Consider the following 22,929-nt stretch of genomic DNA (forward strand, 5'->3'; position numbering starts at 1 on the left):
GCTGCACCTGTCAAGTTTGAAGTCTTGTACTTGACAGTAGAGGGAGGAATGGAGAGGAAAGAGATGAACCCAGAGCAAAGCACCAGGAGAAAGGATTTCTAGAAATAACAATATTTGATAGAGAGGTTCCAGAATGCCACATTCTATTGGGCTATCTTTTTGTTTGTTTGTTTTTTTGTGGTACGCGGGCCTCTCACCACTGTGGTCTCTCCCGTTGCGGAGCACAGGCTCCGGACACGCAGGCTCAGCGGCCATGGCTCACGGGCCCAGCCGCTCCGCGGCATGTGGGATCTTCCCGGACCGGGGCACGAACCCGTGTCCCCTGCATCAGCAGGCGGACTCTCAACCACTGCGCCACCAGGGAAGCCCTTGGGCTATCTTTTAAGGATGCTTCTATGACAGGTCTTTCGAATAAAGCACGATGTGGAACGTCCTATGTTTTTCAGTTTTAAGGGCATGTGTGTCATTTCTCTTTAAATACCACTCGAATTAACATGAGTTCATGTTCCTGCTAATCTCCTATCCCCAATATTTATCATCTTTTAACCACAGGCCTATCAGATAATTTGATATACTTCCACGAAGTATTTTTAGTATCTGAGTCAGTATAAGTCAAGTAATCCGATGGTGGGTTCACCGTTAACTCTTATTCTAATCACTGTGTGTTCTCTGATCGTGGAGCACAGAGAAAAACACATTTTCTCTTAAGTGGTTTAAAGCCATATTGTGAACATACAGTTTATTTTCTTTGTATCTGTTTTGATTTATAAGAAGACTAAACAAGGTACGGCTATGCTATGTTATAGGACAGATACAGTCGGTGCTCAAAAAAAAAAATTTACTGAACAATTACGATAGTCTTCAAAGTTTTAAAGTTGAAAATACCAAAAGTATCATCACAGAAAAAACACGTGCAATTGTTAACACTTCCACCTCAGAAAGGGCAATGGATAAAGTGATTTCTAGCTTCTTTCGACCATTGCTTTATTTATAAAGAATAGTATTGCGTGGGTGGTTTGTTGTTAAATGCCTTGAAACCCTTATTTAGAAAAAAAAAATTGATATATGAGAGTTTCCTTATTGGGCAATACAAGGGTTAGGAAAATGTTCGCCTGCAACTTGCTCCACTATGGAGTGGATATGGTTCTGATTACCTCTCAGGAATCAGAAAATAAAGAACACTCGAGGCCAGGAATTCTACAGTGAAAATTCTAAATAGCTGATGAAATGTGTCTTGCAAATTAAATCCCAGACCCTTTTCAGAGCACTTAATACACTCTCAGGGGTGAAATGTGTTTGTTTTTAGCAAAGTAGATTAGCTTACATCTCGTGATGGGAAAGTCTCTGTAACACAGCCTGCCCTCAGCTCTCGTTTCGATGCAGTTCGTGTGGGTTGTATCTTTTGGCCATCACTGAGGATCTCAATTTTCTTCCCTGTCTGAGTGTTAAATCATTTTCTGTCTGCTGTGGAGCTGTCTCTGTTGGTTCCCAGGCCCCCTCCTCTTTTTGTAAGCCACTCGCTTATTTCCAAGGTCAGGTTGAATGCATCTTTAGTCTTCTTTCTTTATCCCACACTTCAAATCTAGCATTGCTTAACGTGCCTGACTGCCAAGTGTGTCCAGCTTTAACTTAGAAGATAAATTATTGGACTATAAGAATTGGAGTCAAATTTTGTACAAAAGTGCATGTCCAGTGGGCAAGCCTAGGTCTTTCAGAGCTCACAAAAGGTGGAGCAGGCATTAAGTCAAGAGACAGATTTTGAATGATAACTATTCCCAGTAGCTGGATGGTCTGGAGGACGAGTCAGCATGAACCACGGTCCAAACCATCTTTTATGTCCCTTCTATGCCTTCAAAAATTGGAGAAAGCTACCCTTCCCAAGCCAGAGGGTGCCTCAGTCAGCACTTCTAGATGGAGCTCCCCCGCTAACCCCGGGCCCCCATGCCTACTTTCCTTCTTTTTTATGGCAAGTGGTCCAACAGATGTTTCCTACAGGCTTGTGGTGCCTGGAAGACTGATTCCCTGGCCTACTGGGCCTCTAACATAGTCTCTTCAAAATTATGTCATGTGGATTAGAACCCTTACTCTTTGCTCAGAGAAACTTTACACTTGTTTGGAAGAGGATCCGTGTCTACACGGAGTTACTTTGGCAACGGCTTTCATTTCTGCTTCCAAATCAAGGAGGGCAACTTCAAACCCTAGAAGACAGGCTTCAACACGACTCAGTCCCCACAGTGCAAGATCTACGTCACACAGCAGTACCACGCAGCTCATCGCTGATATTTACTATAAGGAATTCCAGCCAGCAAACTATCATTGTCTCCCGATGAAAAGTATGATGGTTTATCAAGACGATTCTGCATTCAAAGGCTGATCTTCCACCAGCTTGTATAGTGTGCACACGTGGATAATAATGGCTAACACTGATACAGCAATTTACTCCTTAGCAGGTGCCCTTAAAAACACTTTACATAGGGTTTCCCTGGTGGTGCAGCGGTTGAGAATCTGCTTGCCAATGCAGGGGACACGGGTTCGAGCCCTGGTCTGGGAGGATCCCACATGCTGCGGAGCAACTAGGCCCGTGAGCCACAACTACTGAGCCTGCGCGTCCGAGCCTGTGCTCCGCAACAAGAGAGGCCGTGATAGTGAGAGGCCCGCGCACCGTGGTGAAGAGTGGCCCCCGCTTGCCACAACTAGAGAAAGCCCTCGCACAGAAACAAAGACCCAACACAGCAAAAATAAATAAATTAATTAATTAACTCCTACCCCCAACATCTTCTTAAAAAAAAAAACAAAACACTTTACATACGTTAAATAATTTAATTCAGTCCTAACAACCACCCGTATCATAGGGTGGTTGTTAGGAATAAATATGTAATTGTATACGGGGTACATAAATACATAACTGTATGTGGGGTACAATTATGATCCCCATGTTAAAAGTGGGAACTAATGCACAGAGAGGTGAAGTAACTTGCCCCAAGTCCAACAGCTAGTAAGTGCTAAAGTCAGGATTTGAAAGTACCAACCTAAGGTTAACTACTTCACTACATCCCCTCTATAAGCTTTCTTCAGCCCAATTTAAACATTTATAAATCATCGATGTAAATTAAGACGAGAAGATGTTACCGGATTGCTCCAAACAAAACAACCATCATTTCTACTCCAAGGACTCATAGTTGTAAACAGTGGAGTTACATTAGTATCTAGGATTGACCGATTTGTCTATCACTACAAAGACACCAAGGGTGTAAGACAAGAGCCAGCAAGGCTATTCTGGGGACTTTTGCTACTGATACAAGAGTTGTCAAGGGCCTGAAATAAGACAATGTTACTATCGTAGGAAAATCCATGATATATTCAGGAGATACACCCAGCATCTGATGCTCTGTCTCTGATTCACCACTTACCAGCAGTGGGCGCCTGGGGTGGCCTCCTCACTTCTCTGTGCCTCGGTATCTTCACCTGCAAAATGATGACAAGTGTAATATCAAGTTCTTAGAACTGCTGTGAAGATGCAGTGAAAACTCATGTGCAGAGCACTTAGTGCCAGCAGACAGCAATCACTCTATAACTGAATAGTAACGCTACTATGATTATGAGGTAGATATGGCCATAAAAGGTAAAAACACGCAGAATAGCTCCCAATTTCGAACTTGAGTGACTCTGAAAAGTGACATCATTAATTGAAAATAGGAACAGAGAAAGAAGAGTCAGCGTAAAAAGGAAAGACTAACCGTACAAGGGAAAAGATGCCTCGTTGATGGACAAGACCCTAGAAGAAGCAGAAGCGAATGGGGCCTTGAATACAGGAGGAGGGCCTGGTGTTGAGCTGAGAAGGGGTAAATGAGATAAGAGCAGGTGTAGCTTTCACCACCTCTGGGGGGGCAGCAGGGGGAGATGAGCACAGCTCATGTCAGAAGGCCTCCGTTTTCCCAATGAGTGTTCTTAGGGGGACACAAGGAAATAGCCCGAATGCAAGAGAGGTCCGTGAGAAAGCCCTCAGCTGTCCGCTGAACTGAGTCGAGAAGGAAGGAAACGAATGAGCTCAGGTACATACGACAGATGGATCGAGAAGGATAATTGATGAATAAGGAACCTGGAGGCCTCAGAAGGATGATGAGCGAGTCCAGTGAACAGCAGAGCATCAGGCAGAAGGACAGGAAGCAGTCACGGGAGAGTTTAGATTTTCTGACACAGAATCAAAGAACGAAGGGGGTTGAAAGCAGGCCAAGGTGAAGGTCAATAACCCTGATGGTTTCCAAGAAGCTGGGCTCTGAGGTGTTGGCTGCCTTGGCCATGTAAATATTGAACCTGGCCGATCTCATGGCTCAGCGTGGGCAACGAAGGATGATCGTGACCTAGGTACCCGCATCTTCAGGAATTGTAGCAGGACGACCAAAACGTAGGTGACTGCATCACAACAGGCAGGAGGGTTAAAGACGGAAAAGCAGGGTCATGTGAGCTTGGAAAGAAAGCAGTTTTTCCTGAAGACGCAAGAACAATTCTGTGGAAATAACATTGAGGAGTTCAAGGAGCACCAATCCCTCTCCTAGGCTTTGAGTAGCCTGGGAACTTTCGCTTCAGAGACAGCATAAAAGGAACAAATGCAGAGTGGAGTCAGGGTTTCTTTAAGAGATGGAGGGAAAGTTCTGTGAAACGACGGTGGCATAGGATAGGAATTCATGATGGAAGTGGGCTTTCAGAGGGCGCAGGTGGAAGATGAAAACAGGAAGAGTGGGGACAGAGACAGAAGGAATCAAAGGGCAGAGTGAGAACGAAAAGCAGTAGAACACTGGGGGCAGAGGGAGCCCCTAGAGAAAGATCAGAGCGTGCATGACAAGGTCACCCCAGCCTCATCGTAGAGAACACGGTCCGAGTCGCAGGACACGGTGACTCCGGAGATCATGAATGCATCTGAGTATGTAGGTCCCTTACAGATGAATAGATGAAGAGAAGAAATCGGCCAGGTTAAGATTAATCTCACCTGTGTGTCAGGTACAGTAGCTCTTCATCAAATACAGAGGGAGGGCTGAGGTCCATTGATCAATGTGTTCATATACCCCATGACTATGATTAAGGATCAGGTAAGCTAATTTTTCAGTTCATTGCTAACATCTGGTGTCCGCATTCTAGGGCAGCATCAAGAAGTCTTGGAGTACTGCAGCAGGACTAACAGTCAGTAAACTTAGATCACTGGCCTTGGAGTTTGAATCTGAACAAGTCAACTAGAGATAACAGACATTGATAATAAAATCTTGGTGGAAAAGGAACAAAACGAAATGCGTTATTTTGCCTTTTCAAATGGTTTGCGTGGATACTGTTTATTCCCCCCCCCCAATCTGACAGGGTCTAATGCATAAATAATAAATTAAGCTGTTATTCATTACTGTTTAATTGCAAAGAATTAAAGCTTTGGCTTTGCAACTTTTTAGACTGAGAAACATTTAAATACTCATGATTTTTGATGCAGTCTTCAATGTTAAATTTCCAGTCTTGTCTCTTTATTACATCAGCAAAAATTAGCCAAACCTGCACTTTCTTCCAGGAATGTTTTTTTCACAGCTCAAAAACACTTGCTCTATGTGTGTTAAAAGCTATCTGACTTAGGTAAAAATTAACTTCACTCTAGCCCTATTTAAATATACTTATAATCATGTCCTGTACAATCAAAGAGTAGAGCTACTCTCCTTTACGGGGATCTTTTCGACAGGGTGGTGTTTATCTTATCACGAGATGTGAGAATGAGGAAGCACTGTGCCTAGAACTGGGGGCTTCCACGGAACAAGTTTTTACATGATTAAGATGCATTACGTTGGGGAAAATGAACAAGCCAAAAAGAGGTCAGAGAATTTATAGTTGGCTGCCATGGTCAGAAAAGGGATCTGGTAACATTTTCTCTTTGCTTTTACCACTAAAGCCCTGACAGCAGTATTTGGTTCTTTGGATTTGTAGACATGATCTCAATTTTAAACTATTCTAGAACCCATTCTGCTGATCATAAGACTAAAAGGGTAAACATTCTTCAAGGTTACCTAGTAATAGGAGAATTTATCTTCAGATTATTGTGGGAAAGGGAAATGCAGATTCCTTCCACTCTATGACCATGTGTGGTGTGTATTATGGGCCACAAGGGAGGAATCAAAGTGAATTGAATTTTTTTTCTGATGCCTTGAGACTATTATATTTATTCTTTGAAAGGAGAAAGTACAGACAGAAATTACCAGCTACACGCAACACACACGATGACTAAATAAACTTCTCTTTTTGATTTTATAATTTAAATAGCATAAACTTAACTGGAAAGCATGATGTGTTTCCCAAACAGCACCCTATTACCTTTATTCTTCTGCCTGACAGGAAATGAGATCGATGTCTATAATAAAAATTTTCCGCTGGAATTTTGGGGGCAGGGATGGGGAGGTGGAAGATTTTTTTTGTTTGTTTAACTTGAAAGTAGGAACAATTGGAAATCTTCAAGTCACGGATTGACCTAAACAATCCCGTTACACGTGAGGGATGGATGGAGATGACTACAGGAGTTGTTCATTAAGATTCCATGTCAATTTTTTTTAATTTAATTTATTTTTTATACAGCAGGTTCTTTTTTTAAACATTTATTTTACTTTATTTTATTTATTTTTTAGACAGCAGGTTCTTATTATTTATCTATTTTATACATATTAGTGCATATATGTCAATCCCAATCTCCCAAGTCATCTCACCACCACCACCCCCAAGGCACATTTTGAAATACGGATGTACTGAGGAAAGTATATCCGTTCACCAAAAGAGGATTAGAATACACAAACGAAAGAGAGCTTGTTCGCTATATCATCTGCCTTCTTCACAGAACTTGAGTGAAATTCTCTCTGTACTGAACCCCCCACCCCCTGATCTTCCCTCAGCTCTCCCAGCCCTGCCTTCCTGAATTCCTCTCTCCCAGGCCTTCCTTGCTCATCACCAGCCATTTATCTTGAGGACTGCATTCTCTCTTCTGCAGCACCCCATTTCCCCACACGGGTCTTTACAAAAGTGAATTTACACTAGTCTCACCAGCCTCATGTTTCTCAAGAGTATGAGAACCGTAGCAATAGGAAAAAGAAATGTTAAAAAATTCTGTGCATCAGCTATGAATACTTGAGACTTAAATACACTTAAAACATGTGTAGGGCTGCAGTCAGTCCAGTTGCCATACCTTCTCACCATTTGAGTGCTTCCGCACCCACAGGCTCAGCAGCACCCAGGCTCTGCTGTCTTATTCCACGTCCCTAGGACCCGTGAACTCAGACTGCAGGTACCAGAACGTCCATCATCCCCAAGGCAAATAAGCCAAGTCGTCTGGACACTACTCTGCATCCAGACCACAACCTCAAACAGACCATCAGGGCCAAATCCATTAGGGCTCTAATTTCTCTTCATCAGTCAATTCCCATCATGTCTTTACTTCCTGGCACCTCACCCGGACCTCTAGTCCTCACCCACGTCCCACACGTTTCTAACGCACCTTTGGGAACTGCCTTTCAAGACCCAACAATCGACACCCTCTTCCTAGAGCTTTCCTTCTTCTCCTTGGCTTCACTGCAATCAGTCTTCCTCTAAGGAAATCATGTTCCCTAACCCCTCCCAGCAGTTTACTCTCTCACACCTTAGTGTTTGAAGAAGAGGTCAGGGGAGCATCGTCTTTGCTTTCTAGGATGTTTTCATCACTTTGTTTGGGGTTCCGTACCACTTGACTCTAACATCCCCTTTCCCCTTCTTGTGAATGTCATTCACCAACCTCTGGGCCATTCCTTTCCTTCACTGAAGACTTTGGGAAATGTTCATAGCGTTCACTCTACATGAAGCTGTCACCCTGAGTGGATTGAGTGTGCCCCCTTCATAGCTCATCATGCATTTCTATCATGGATCACAAACTCTTCTTTGCTACATGACTTAGCTCCTTCCACTAAGAGCTTTCCTTGAATGTGGTACAGATTCATCTGGAATTGGGTGAAGTAGTGTAACAGTTTGGTTGAAAGTGTAGATTTATAGTAAGAGAAACTTTGTTTTGAATCGTGACACTACCACGAGTAGTTGTTTTAATTTAGACAAGCCACTTAAACTTTATGAACCTCATTTTCCCCAACTCTAAATTGCAGAAAATATTACCTGCCTAAAATGATGAATGATTAAATGAGACAATAGTTAAAACTTCTTGACAGGTCATTTTCGCGTTCATTTCTTCAATAAACAAAAATCTGACAGCACTAGACAGGGAGTAAACAACAGGCATCAAATACAAGGCAAGGCTTCCTTTTAAAAAGCCAATAGTCTATTGAATCATGTATGCATCCTTAATCAAATCATTTCATCCATAAATGTACAAGTAAAAAGTATCATAAGAACTCTAAAGAAAAGGAAAGATGTCATAAATAGGCAGACGGCAAAGGGCTCTGACCTAGACTGGTTATCCACAAGGGCACTCCTGAAGAGGAGATATTTGAGCCAAGATCTGAAGACATAATAGGCATTAACTAGGTAACGAGCTTTTTTGTTTTGTTTTGTGGCAGGAGAAAGAGAGGACGTTTCAGGTAGAGGAACTAGTAAGGTGCAAAGACCTTAAGTTGGAAAGGATTATCAGTAATTACATTAAATATAAATGGATTAAACTCTCCAATTAAAAAGCTGAGATGGTCAGAATAAATTTTTTTAAATGATCAAACTATATGCTGTCTACAAGTAACTCACTTTAGATCCAAAGACACAAGTAAACTGAGAACAGTGGGACAGTATTGGCTGCATGGGTGGGGCTGAATTTTCTTCTCTTTGACGTATTGAGTTTATGATGTCCTCAAGATGTTCAAGAAGAAATCTTGAGTACACAGTGGGGATGTGGGACTGGAGCTCATGACTGGTCGGGACTGGATATTAAAACCTGGGAAACAAGTCTGGGTTTATGAGGCCCCAAAATGTGTCTATAAAGAAGTAAAGAATGCCCAGGACTGAGTCATAAGGAATTCTAAAGCTTAATGACCAGAAGAAGAGGATGAGAAAATAAAGGAAAATGATGAGTGAGTGGAGATGTGGAAGGTCAGCAGGTGATACCGTCACAGAAGGGACAAACACTTCAGAAGATTTGGAGACTGATCAAGGATCACATTGCTGAGAGGTCAAATAAGAGGAAGATTGGAAACAACCCACTAAATTAGGTAAGATGAAGACTATTAATGTTTAGGACTGTGTGGATGGGGTGATAAGGAAAAGAAGCCAGCCCCCAGCAGATTGTGGAATGATTAGGGTGGGGTGGGGGGAGAAATAGAGGATGCCAAAGACGGCTTTCTTAATAAGACTGGTTGTAATAAAGACAACGCTTGGTACGCAATTCATGCTCAAATTAGAAAATATATGAAAGAAACCAGTGGATTTCTTTTCCTTTTCTGATGAAATAAAAGCCCAATTCTTGATCCCCTGCAGAAACATAGATCAGCATGCTCTAGAAATTAAAGCGAAGAAGAAACAATCTTCTGGAGGGCTGCTGCTCTACACATAGATCAGGCATGGTGGATTTGAGTTCCGAAACCCAAGAGCTCCAGCCCAGGCATGAGGCTGTGGAAACACCAAAGTCTGTGGGACTGGAGAGCACGTGCTCCATTGAAAAGCCCTCAAACTCAAAGTGCTCCAAAATCCTTCGCCAGTTTTCAATCCCTAGAACAGAGCTTCCCATTGTCTGGAGACCTAGGGTTAGGACATGTGCACATCACCCCCTCTGCACTCCTCTCCTCACCTCCACCCTTTCCCCTGGTCCCCCTCCTTCCTCCCCCACCAGAAGGGTGATTGTACCCTGTGCTCCTGAACAACTGCCCTTCCCCCCTCCCTCCTTAACTTGTAACTCCTCAGTGCAATGATGTAAACTCAACGGTAAACCTAGGTGTGGTCTAAAGAAGGGAAAGCCCATGAAATTGGGAGTGACCCACCACCCGTGATTTTCCCAGGAGGCTTTTCATTAAAACACCTCCAAAATGCAACTTCTCTGACTCTCTTGGGGAAAATTCCTTGAGGAAATAGTTCTGATGATGGTACACAAGCAGTCTGCTCTCTGGCTTTGATAAGGTCATCCCTGCATGTTTTTACAAAACCAGATGTCTTTATAGTTCTTATTTACAAACACACTTATACATAAATCCCCCCCTACAACCAGAGAAACCATCATACTTGGTTGACCTAAGCAGAAAGGCCTCAGAACAACTTGTGATTGCTGCTCTGTTGAATATTTCATCACAAAAGAAAGTGCTTGGGCCTTCATCTACAGTAAGAGCTAAATCAAGAACTGAAGCACAGTTAGTTGTCCTAAAGACACGACAATTCTCCCCCAGCCTGCCGAGACATTCCTCGTGAACCTGGGGTTATACAATGAGGTCAACTGAGTCCAAACACGTCCTCTTTACGTGGCAAGTTGCTCATGGAAAAGTGAGCAAGAATGAAATGATGTGGGATGCTCATTTCTCCGGTGCCACTGAAATAAATATCGTCCGTCATTGGCAACGGCTTCTGAAAACAATCTGCGTTTTACATCTCTCTGTGTAACAAAGATCACATCACAGCCAACATAGTATCAAAGCCCCAACACAAATAAGCATGCGGCAGCCTTGCCAGGGCCTTCTCGGGGTCATCCCTGCTGGCAGCAGAGCTGGGTGGTGAGACCCGCGTCAGGCGGCCAACGCACACGTGTCCTGCTCTGTTCTCGCCTGAACCTACTTCGGCACGACTTTTGGGCAAATGCTATCTATCTCTGTTGTTATTGTTAAACACAATTTGGCGGAAATGCAGAAATTCTGCAATCATTTAGTCAGTCTCTGAAATTCTTGTGAAATTCTTCCAGGATGGCAAGAAAAAAATAACTTTTCTGTGCAAAGATTGAAACACCTAAATGACACATAGCTGACCTTGACAGTTTCTATTGTGGAGAAAATTGTGGGAGATAATCAGGAGACCTGAGGCCTTGCCTAGACACAGGTACACGAGCCAACAAAGGATGTGAGGCGCTGGAGGTCAGGAGACATTTAGGGCCAATCATCTACCTTAGCAAATGCTGTTTCAGCGATCGTTACCCCGCACTGGGTTCTGCGGGGACACACAAAGATGTGCACAGACAGGGCCTTCGCTGAGTGGGTTACATCAGGGATGGAGGACTCAGATATAGAGGCATGGGAACGGGGAAGGACAAGCGGAGACGTGCCCAGGGCACCCAGGGTGTAGACCAGTCTCTGATGCTAGCTTGTGAGCTTAGCTAAGCCTCCTTTCTTGGGGCCTCTATTCTTGGCAGGAATCTCTAAACTACACTAAACACCATGTTACGTTTTCCCAGGGAGCGACCTGGCTCAGCAAGGCCCAGGCGTCCACATGATCCAGTCTCCTTACTCTGCCAGGGACGCTCAATCCGGACTTGGCGTTTCCAGGGTCTAATGGTGAGACAGGTCATGGCAGCCTTATTCAAGCACATCCCGTTTAGAGGATAAAACTGCTTTTCAAATACATCCAGTGGTTGTAACTTCTCCAAATATTGAGGTAAATGACATCTCTTGACAAAATCTTAATAAATACCTCAGAGTGAATTCTTCCTCCAAAATGTATTGTTATTATTCCATTTGTATCTGTGGAAGAACGGCGCTACCGTGAAAACCATAGCGGCAACTCTACAGGTAATGTCCCACCAGTGCTTGATGGCAGTGGGGGTATGAGTCCAAAGCCTTCACTCCATTCCCAGGTCTGGGTCACTCAGTACAGAAAAGCAGGACGTGATCAGGAAAGAGGACCCAGGCTGATACTTTAAAGGTGACTCGCATGGTGTAGCCGGAAAGACACACAGTAAGTACACATTCTAACACCACTGGCTGAGAATAAGGGACGACAATCAAATGTATTCCAGAGTCAAAGAGAAATTCCTAATAACCAAAAAATGGTTGGGGCAAAGAGCCTGCTTTCAGAAACCAGGAGGATCTGGTTGCCAGGATGGAAGCACTCACCCCCCCGGTTCAGAAATAGAAGAGGGACACCAGGGCTGCCCCCTGCCACGGCTGGGGGCGGGGGGAGGCCCCAGAGAACCCCCCGTCAGCGCTTTCCTTCTCTACCCGTCTGCGATTCAGCCTGCAGGAAGCAGCGGAAGCCACCGCCTCTGGGGACGTGTCGTCTCTACAGTAAAACACTCCAGTCAGACACGGAGGCGGGAAGGGCCTGCACATCCGTGCTCTAGCTCAGCCTTCACAGAAAACGTTTGCCAACCTCCGCTTTCAGTATAGTTGGCAGAGATACGAGCGGACATCTTTACAGAATGGGACCTGGGGGAGGGCTGACCTCCAGTTATACAAGAAGCAGGACGGGTAAGATAAGAGGGTTAGGACTCCAGTGACAGCAAAGACAAATGTCTTCCGCTCTGTGACTTTACCATGAATCAATGAACCCGATTTGCAAATACAGATCACCTAATCTTCCATCCATAAGGCTTCTAATGCTTTGATCTCTGACTCACCTTCATGTAAAACATAAAATGAACACTCAGTATCTTGTAATAACCTATGATTGAAAAGAAGTTGAAAAAGAATATGTATATATATATATATGCATACATGCATATGTATAACTGAATCACTTTGCTGTACACTCGAAACTAACACAACGTGTAAATTAACTATACTTCAATTTTTAAAAAGACATAAAATGAATACACTACTGTTCTAGTCTCCAAACACTGACATCATTTTTTTCTCCTCAAGCTGGTGGCCCAGGCCAGCGTCTCCGTGCCGATGCCATGTGGGATGGATACTCAGAGAGCTCATTTTCAGGCTTCTCTTTCAATTTCAGGTTACGCTCAACCCAGAGAAAGTGTGTATGACTAACCACTGCAAAGCATCCAGGGGAAAAACGATTTGTATGTTTGTTTTCCTCTTCAGTTGAAAGAAAGGTCACTAACAATTCCTTTCCAACATGAGTGCACTTGTTTCAAATAATCAGGCCATGTTACAAAAATGATTTTGAGACAAATAAAATATTTAAGCCATAAGGTTGGAATGTAAAACAATATTAGCAAGATAAAAGAAAATGCCTGTTTATATAGAAAACAGACTTGATATTTTCAATGAGGAAAAGACAACAGCATTCAGGAGGATTTTAATATGCCTCCAAAGGCGGGGACCCAAAAGAGTGTGTGTTTTCATGCTTTCATGTACTCGTCAACATCCCAGCACCAGACTCCCAGAGGTCACATGATCTGATTAAGTGGAAGCAGAGAAAGGAAAAAGGTCACCTACGGAGTTTATGCAAAGTTACTGATGCTGAACAGGGAGGGCTTGTTATAAGGGATGCACAGTCTGGGTTCTTTCTAGGTGCTTAATTTGGGGCCTCAACATCTATCAGCCTCATGAAAATCACCGCAGGCTTGAGAACTCTGCAGCAGGAATCACGGGTGCAAGCTAGCATAGGAGTCCGGAAAGTGTCACCAGCAGTGGAGTAATAACCAGGTTGCTGCTTTGGGCGTCGGTACCACAACTCGACGTTCAGAAATCACAGTGGTGAGTCAGCTGAGTTCACATCAGCCTAAGCGTTTCTAGCCATCATGTAGAGCAGTAACGTCAAAACTTTGTTTTTTCAAATAAAATATTATCAAGAACAAAATGCACTGATTGATTCTAACAAACATGTACTGAGCATCTCCTCCCCCAGGGAAGTAGGACGGCGCATCCCAAGAGCTCCTGCCCTTTGGGAATTTATACCCAAACAGAAGAGTGAGCTATTGTGAACGCAAGTGAGCTAGGAAATCTCCACGACAGACCTGAAGTGTATAAATATATTTGTACAAAACTTGGGCTCCGTGTCACACTCTAAATGCTGGACCACTGCTTAAAAAAGAAAAAAAAAAAAGAAAAGAAAACCCTCACATCTAACACGGGAGAACGTGTTCTTAATATTTACTGAATAAATAAATACACATGCATTTCTTCCAAAAATATAGACTTTCAGATTCACAGCTGACCTAGCAACAGTGAGCTGAGCAGAGCCAGGGGGTTAGCAATGGTGCGGGGCACTTTGGAAGTTTCCCCACATGGATGGTATTTCCTTTACAATTCACTCTGGCTTAAGCTTAAAAGCCTACTGTGTTTTTAAAATGTTCACGACAGTCAGTGGAGGTGTTGGAGTGAATTCAAACCCTAACATTCCACTGCTTTGCGAGCGTCTAACATTCCACGACTTTCGTGAGCTACACTCCTGGCTTCCGCCATCCAAGTAGGCAAGACAGATTTTTGTTTGCCTTCACCTGGGCAACGTGTGTGCTTTCAAATTTCCATGCCTCTCCCGCCGCTCGTGAACCGTGGAGTGACTGGAAGCTCAAGCAGGACCCCGATTCACAGAAGAGCTGTGCTGCTAGCTGGAAATGAGCGAAAGCTCCCAACAGAGATCAGAGGGCAAACTGGGTAGTTCTGAAACTCAACAGGCCTTCTTACTAAAAACTCCTTGGGAAAGGGAAGGGGCTAGGCCAGTGGAGAACCGGCCAAAGGGCAGAAACTAGCCAGGAGGAGAAGGTGGGTATCAAATCTGTTAAATTTCTCTAGATCAGTACACAGAAAGCGAACCTAGCCGTCACTGGCATTGCTCAAATTCCATTTTGAGACTTAGTCATTAATAGGTAGCATTTTTTGTGATTATTTTATAGACATGATGTCATTGTGTCAGTGTTTTACTAATCACGGATGACACACTTGCCAGAGACCCAAGTTATAATGTAGTGATGTTATAAGTGGAAAACGTTGCAATTGTGGGGAGAGGGGAGGAGTTCAGGTTAAGTTCAAGGCGTTTGGCTGGGATTTTCTGGGTAAACCAAATCTAGACTTCTCAGGGGGTTCTATGTCTTAGAACCACATCTACAAACTCAACATTTTATTGTTTAAAAAATACCCATAAAATGTAAAGCTTCTGAAATGGGGATCTTGGGGAAAATGAATAAAATCCCAGACATTCCAGCAAAAACAGCCTTCTTCTTTTTGACAACTCCAGGTTCAGACATTCCTTAGGTTTATAACCACAGAGCAGACCAAGCTGACAGAGGAACCCGCAGGCCCCTGTCCTGTGCAGTGTCCCAGCCACAGCTGCTCCAACAGACGTGCCCCACCCCCGGGGGGACGGATGCGCCCTCTGCCAGGGGGACCCGGGTGGACGCACATATTCCTCCGTGTGGGTGTGACGTGCGCTGTGATCCGCGGCTGCCAGGGAGGGCATGATGAATGGGGATAGACTCGTGAACGTCCTCGGCCGGGCCAGAAGAGGGGACCTGGGGTGTGTAAACCTCAGGGCCGTGGTATGGATTTTTGCTTAATTGTTCTTTCCTTCATCCAAAACCTCAGTTCTGCTGTCAGTGTATCATCTCTTCACTTTATTTCATCTCTGCCTCTGCGGACCCGATCAGGAGCTTGGTCAAAGGCAGATGTCTCCTCCTCTCTGCTGGGAAAGCAGCTCGGAAGCGCTCTTCTGCACATTTCCCAATGGGACTTCTCTCAATTAAACGTGGAACGGCAGGGAACCTAGCCGAAAGTCATGGGCTCCGAAGAAAAGCAGACACCTTGCACAGTTGCAGGAAAAGGACCCACAAACTCATCTAGCAAGACTCTTCGTTTCCTCCACTTTTCCCCAGTCGTGGCATTGGGGACCACAAGGGTAATTATACTGGAAGAGCTCTGAATTCTTCAGCAGAAAAGGGCAGCGCAGATGTGAGAGTATCACGGTATCAATCACAGTATTGACGGGGTGAGGGGCTGAGAGGGAGGGTGCTCTGATTATCTCCTTTACTAGGGACACGCCTGTGTAGTAATTACTCACAGAAATTCTCTGAGGTAAGAAAACTCCGAGTACAGAGACTTAGGCCTCAAGCAATCCCTCCTTTCAGATATAATTGTGATAGCAGGTGCGTGGTGTGATGTTGGGTGAGATGAGCGCTGGGAAATAGAATTATTCAAAACCCCTAAGCCTGGTGATCATACTACCAGCTGAATCCACTGTGAAGAGTTATAAAAATACACAGTGAAAAGCCTCTGAGAACTAACTAAGCAGAGTGGATAGGAACAAGCCTATTTATTCCTCCAACTTCACACAGCTAGGAAGAAAAACACGTTTGATAAATCGCAGACGTTTCTAAAACAAAGAAGCCAAGATAGGGTTCCGAAAAGTAATGAGGCAATTGGAAAATACTAGTTAAAGGGACGATGTATGTCCTTTTTGATTAACAACAACAACGTAAATCCCACTTTTCAAAAGAATCTCTTAAATGGATAAGGAATTTGAATGAGTGATGAATGTGCTACTTCAGAACGTATTATTTTCCCGTTGAAAAGCACAGAAGTGGGATGGGCACAGGGCTTGTTAAAAAGTCCCAGAGGAGCATAAACGCGATGATTTTGCAGAAGTACTGAACCTTCATCTTGCTGTTCCTTCTTCATGACCCAAGGTGGGTTTTGTAGAATTGGAGTTTATCTCTCCTTGTCTCTGGTAGCTTCTCACCAATGAGTTTACTTTCTGAGCAGAGGTTTTCTTCATTTTCTCTCTCCGGCATGTGTTTCTGGAGAGTCCCAGGGTGAGGCGAGCAGGGCATTGACCTGCAGCCCAGATTTAAGTCGTGCCAATAAACTCGGGAATCAGATACATCATATTTTAATGTGGTCTTTTTAAAACTCAAAATTGCCATAAAAATTCATAATGGACAAAAGATCCAAATGTTGAACAAAGACGCCTGCTTTCTCTACCTGTGTCCGGACAGAAGCGGGCTCACTCCCTCATCTCACTCAGGCCCTGCTTGTGAAGAACGTTCTTGCAGGTCGGTTGGTCCGGACAAACCAGTCCTATTCACCTCGAAACACGGTTCCTGCTTCTCGTCCTAAACGAACACCTATGCACTGAGGGGACAGAAGGAGGCAGGGAAGAGATGGAAGAATATTTACAGTATCTGTTCTAAGGAACAGTTCACTATACTGGTGTTATTTCCCAGTCTCCCTTCCATACTCATCATAAGATGTTACATGACAACAATCCAATAAAGACGTCGGTCCCCGTCAGGCGAGAGCCCAGATGGTGCCGGAGGGTGTGTTAGTGACAGTGACCGCTGAGCAAGGAGGGCTCTTCTCCTGCCTAGTGTCCTTCTCTGTGGGTCACTCACAGGACAGTCTTGGTGCTGACAGGCCCTTGGCGTGATGCACACTCGCTCTGAGAGAAATGAACTTGCACTTGGGACATTTCAAACTCAGGACGTGGAGAAGATGTTAATGTAGAGAGATCAGCATATTCATAAATGGCTTTGGGAAACTTCCTGTCTGATGATGTTGGGGACACCGATGGGCTTTACTTTCAACCGTTTTAATTTCTTGGGTGTCCACAGCTCAGCACCACGAAGTTACAGGCAGGACAATTGTCAGTGAAAGGAGGACGCCCAGGATGACAGTCCCACGGGGGCGGGGGGGGGAGGGGTAAAGCAGGAGCAAAGCCGTGGCAGCATCTGGAAACACCCCTCGGCTCCCAGGTCCACGGTACATCTCCAGCTTTGTGCACGGCCTGTGTCGTGAGCTCTCAAAAGTTTGTTCAGACAGAGGATCGGTTTTCAAACACCGTGTACATTTGAGCCATGTGTAGCAAATGGCAGCTCGGAAAGCAGAGGCCTGCAGGAGAGGCCTCCTGCCCTCAGAGGTGGATGAAGGGATCGAGGGGAACAGCATTACACCCGAGCTGCTCTTCCAAGAAGCATGCTAGTTCCGGACAATCATCGAAAGGTGTCTTTGCCAGTGGGTCCAATGGCCTCACGGTGAAAGGTAATGACACTCATGGCTGCATTTTCTTCTCTGGTGCACAGCTCTGGACGAGTCGAGGAAAAGGCACATATTGGAAGGTGTTGGCAGAACACGTCAGTGATGGTGGGAAAGCTCACTGTCCCATCCAGGCTGCCCCTCCTCCCTAGCGATCCACACTCCATCGATGAGCACCTCACACACAAAGTCTCAGAATTCTAATTATACTAATCATCAGATGGACACATTATTTCAACTCTGAGTATTTCTCCTCTTTTTTAAAAATAAAGACTCTTGTAAGACTTTGCCTAAGCACAACGGACCTAACAATGTGAGACTGCACTGCTCACATCTTTCTTTGCCACTAGTTACTCCCAGATATGTGAGGGAGTCACAGCTCCTGAAAGAGGCTGGACTCATAACTTGTTCCAGCCCAACTGCAGAAAAAGAAGCTGGCTATAGAAACCACCACATGGGTATGGTATAGTCAAGAAAGTGAGTAACCAAGAACAAAGGAGGAAAGGGTCAAGACGCATTTTGAAAATGTTTTATCTCACTATGTAAACAAAGATATTCCAGTTGGGGAAGAAACATTTTTTCACTTGTAAAAGTAGAAGCTGTATTTTAAAGGTGCTGTTAAATGCTGATGGGTGTGTGAGGAAATAAGAATCTTATTTACCAGTCGCTGAGACGACGTTTTTCACAAACTTTTGAAAACAGTTTAAAAATTGATATCAATAAACTTCAAATTTCCCTACCTGTTTAAAATTGGGGGGCATATAAGTATAATCTGAAATCAAAATCTGAATTTACAACATATATAATATTCAGATCACAAATAATCTAAAATATAAAAGAGCTTTATGTAAATAAGGGGGAAGTGGAAATCTATGTTCAATATTGACCAAGTAGTTAAGTAAATTATATCACCTCCTACACGGAATAATATTTTGCATTAATTTTAAAAACTGTGAAAATTTATGTACAAATTTATTTGCCATCAGTACAGAAAACTCAATAAGCAATGTAATCATAATGATTGTTAATTATGCAAAAGAAACCTGTTAAGAAATAACATCAAAATATTTAGTTGTTCTCCTTGGGTGGTGAAAATATAGCAAGTGTTTCTGCTTCTCACGGCTGTAATAATTGGGGAAAATTAAGTTTTTTAAAAATGGCAAGAAAACACAGAAATTTCCAGTCCTCACAACTACTAGGATAGAAGCGAAATACCTTTGTATTAGATTAGTGCAAATATTTAAATAAAAATATTACCCCTATTTTATATCTTTTCTTGAAATGTTGATTAATAAAGTATATGGTGAGACTTACAACCAATTTCACACTAGTCTTTAGATTCCTGTTAAGATTTCAAAAACACAACTTTAGCACCACCGACTCCCGCTAAGGAAACAAAGCAAACACCTAATGGAGCGTTAGGCGCTCTTTAGGGCTCCCCCAGGACAAGCTCCAGCTGCCTCTGGGGAGCCCCAGGCCTTTGAACGCCTGAGATAAACTCTGTTTGGAATTGGAATCATGCCATATCCGATGGACTGGAATCCTATAGCCTCTCATCAACTCAGCACGTGTGTGTTTGCCATCGATGGGGGTGATAAGGTGGGAACCAGGTGGGCGACCCGTCACACACGTAGTGGCCCCTACTCTCGAGGAGACGTGCGTTCCACTCCCTGAGGTCTCTGGCCTCTGCTCTCTTGGTTCTCTCTCTCTCTGCCTCCTTATCACAGACTCCTTTAAGGCTTCTCCCAGGCATCTCACTAAATCATCTTTTCCTAGCTCAAGAAGGCTCCAAAGTGTGGCCACAGCAGTCTTCCAAACTTACTTTGTAGTTGAGTCCTTGTTATGTGGTATTTTTTAAGACAGCATGTTTTAAGTTTATGTCTATGTATAAAATTAGTTTAAAGATCTGGAATGGATTTGCTAACATCCCAATTTACATATCAGTGCTTATTTTTAGTTGCTGCTAAATCGAGCCTCACCGTCTTGATCTAGTTCTAGTCCTACATGCCCTTTTCTGCATAGAGACTCACCAGGTGCTGGGTTCCACGTTCTGAGGGCCAAGACCAGGCCGTGTTGTCCTCCTGGAATTTAGCTGTCTCAGCAAGTTAGAGACATCATCTATTCATTCATCAAACCCTTGCTGGAGACCTCAGAGGGGGTGTTCTAGGAGCTGGGGACACAGAGGGAATGGACAGTGTCTGTGTCCTCGCGGGGCTTGTATTCTCATGAGTGGAGACTGGTACACAGAAGACGAGGCAGCAAGTGTGGTAGATGCTTCTCAGGGCTGTGCCAAGGGGTGAAGTCGGGAGATGGGAGAGCGGCTGGCCAGCTCCCCTGCAGTGGACAGAAGTCTGGGACGTGGTGACACTGACCGTGGGATGACAGGAGGAGACCCACCCATGCGGCTTGTTGTGAAGACAGAGTGGGGAGTTGGCACAAAGTCCTCAAGATGAGAAGGAGCTTAGAGCATCAGAGAAGCAGAAATGAAGCCCTTATGCCTGGCACTTAGCGGGGAAAGAGGAAAGTGGTGTGAGGTACGCCGCGGGGAGGTAAGCGGTCGCTCACGTGCAGCTCTGCGGTGATGCGGCCAGGGCACCCGAAACGTCTCTTCCAACATTACCTGGTTATCGGAGTTTGAGAAATTGGGCTACCCTTTATGAGATTCGCTTTGCCCATCTTGAAAGTAATATCTATCTCACAGAATTTTACAGGTTCAACGGTACAAGATATATGAAAGGCTCACACAGTCCTTTACATTTACTAGAAGTTCAGTCAAGTTGAGTTAAATGTGAAACTTTTTCGCATGACAATAAAAGAATTCCTAGCAGCTATAAGGTAAGCTGAATAGGATGATGAAAGTATAAGAAAAGAATAGTAAAATATGCCTTCAACAAAGATGAACAACATAACTTTGAAAACTGTATGAAGTGATAAAAATAGGGCAAGAGGTAGACTGTCGGACTTGGAACACTAGGAAATGGGGTGAGAGAATTTCTTTCCTCCTTTTAAAATGAGAGCAAAAGGCAATAAACCAGAAAAGCACTTGCGTGCACAATGTAGAAAAGAAAACATTCATTTTCTTTTCACTGCCCGTCTGCAGAATGACCCGTGACCCAAAAGTTCAAGTCCTTTGTGACTATAAACCATATTTGTATGTTAATATATTCATCTCTGAAAACTCTATTGTGTGAACAAATGAGTTCTTACATGAACTGTGAATATAAACATGAATTACATAAATCAGGCAGCATCCGCATTTCCACTCCCTCTTTTGCACAGGGGGGGAAGGATTCCTCAAGCGAGTCGCAGTGAATAGCTGGGCTGCAGCCTATGTTTGTCTCGCTTACCAGGACTTCACGTGTCAGTGAAGAAAGCCACTTCCCCAGGCAAGCCAGATGGCCAGGCCAGCCCAGGAGCTCCTCAGAGCTGTGAGCCCTAAGATTCTCTTTACAGGAGCCTTTTCACAGGAGCATAAAGGCTTTCTCCTGCATTGGCAGGAGAAGGGCTGTAGTATCTTAGAGCCTGGAGGCCCGTGGCCACGTGGCCACTGAGGAGGGGACTTGGCAGGGGTGGGGGCGGGCAGCCTCTGCAGCCAGTCTGCAAGGTGGAGGCCCTCACTGTGCACATAGCACTTTCGGGGCCGGTTAGCTCCCCCAGCCTGTGCTGTCCCCCTGAGTGGTCCCCATGTGTATCTCAGTGTTGAGAGCATGAACCCCCTGCCCACAGTCTCCCTGGTTTTTCTGCTCATTACTCCTGTGTCCTTGAGCAAATTATGATGTTATATTATGGAGGTAACACTAGTGCCCGCTTGCGGAAATGCAGATTCCCGGCTCAGAACAGTCACCGCAGCCCACCTCCCTCCGTGAGTCAGGGTGCTTACACAAGCCTTGAGTTTGGGTTTGGCTCCCTGACTTTTTTCCCAAAGAGACGTTATACCTGGGATGAGTGACTAAAGTCTGGAAACCTCCTCTGCAGCTAGGCTCCCTGTCCTGCACGTCTGCCATCACCCAGGGAATAACGTGGCAGGGCTGACCTATTCGACCAGGAAGAGGAGGAGAGACAGGGAAGCAGAGGCAGGAGACCCCAGCTGAGCTCAAGCCAGACCACATGTTCTCAGACACACCAGCAAGCCAGCCAGGAACAGCCTGCCTGAAGTACAGGGAGTGAGGAAAAGCTTGCTGTCCTGTGCACACGCGGTTCAGTGGTGCTTGTTACACAGCATGATTTTGGCCGTAGTTAACTGTCCTATAACGATAACTAACTTATGCCGTGATATCTAAAGCACAGAGTGCAGAGCCTGGCATACCTCACGCACTTCCTAAGAATTTGCTGCTGTAGTGCCTCCAAGGATGCTAGTTCTATTAAGACAACCTGAGACTCATCTTCTGCTGGTGTTCAGGTCCATTGCTGCTTCCCTGGTGTCTGTACAGCCCATCACCTCCGGACTTCCCAGCACGGCTTCCTTCCTCATATCACACACTCGTGTCCCTAGTCACCGCACACCCCTTAAGCACCACAACGTGCCACGCATGTCAAGCTCCTTCATTCCTGTCCCTCTGTTCTTATTTCTCTACCCACTCGCACAAGAACAGGGAGGCCAACGACTTCCCAGGACTCAGGCTGCAGGCAACGTCTAATCCAGAGGAGTCCGACGCGCCCTGTCACCCTTGGTGACTATCTCTCATCTCTCGACCTTGGCTTTCTCATTTGCAAAATGAGGAGTTCGGTTAGGTCTTCACTGAGAACTCTTCCTCCATTTACACGAAGTAAGACAGAGGCACAGAAACAGGTGTTTCTGAACTCGTAAACGGTGAAGCTTTGTTTCTGTGCTTACTTAAAAAGTAACAGGGACAACACATCAACATGCTTTTAAAACTTCTTAACACGATTTTACTAAAAACATGGTTGTTATTGGCAAAATGAGAAAACTTTTTTCAATTTGATTCTTCTGATTCCAGAATATCTTCTTTGAAATGTCTCATAATACACCATCTGGGTTATTTTGTGACACACAAATGTAAATTATGCCTATTATTATGGCAGTAGAAGGTCCCCATTAATTTTGGTGGTTGTCGACTTAATATTTGATGCACTCGCAACCGTTAGCATCGCA

The sequence above is a fragment of the Pseudorca crassidens genome, chromosome 18 (assembly GCF_039906515.1).
Source record: "Pseudorca crassidens isolate mPseCra1 chromosome 18, mPseCra1.hap1, whole genome shotgun sequence".
Taxonomy (NCBI): Eukaryota; Metazoa; Chordata; class Mammalia; order Artiodactyla; family Delphinidae; genus Pseudorca; species Pseudorca crassidens.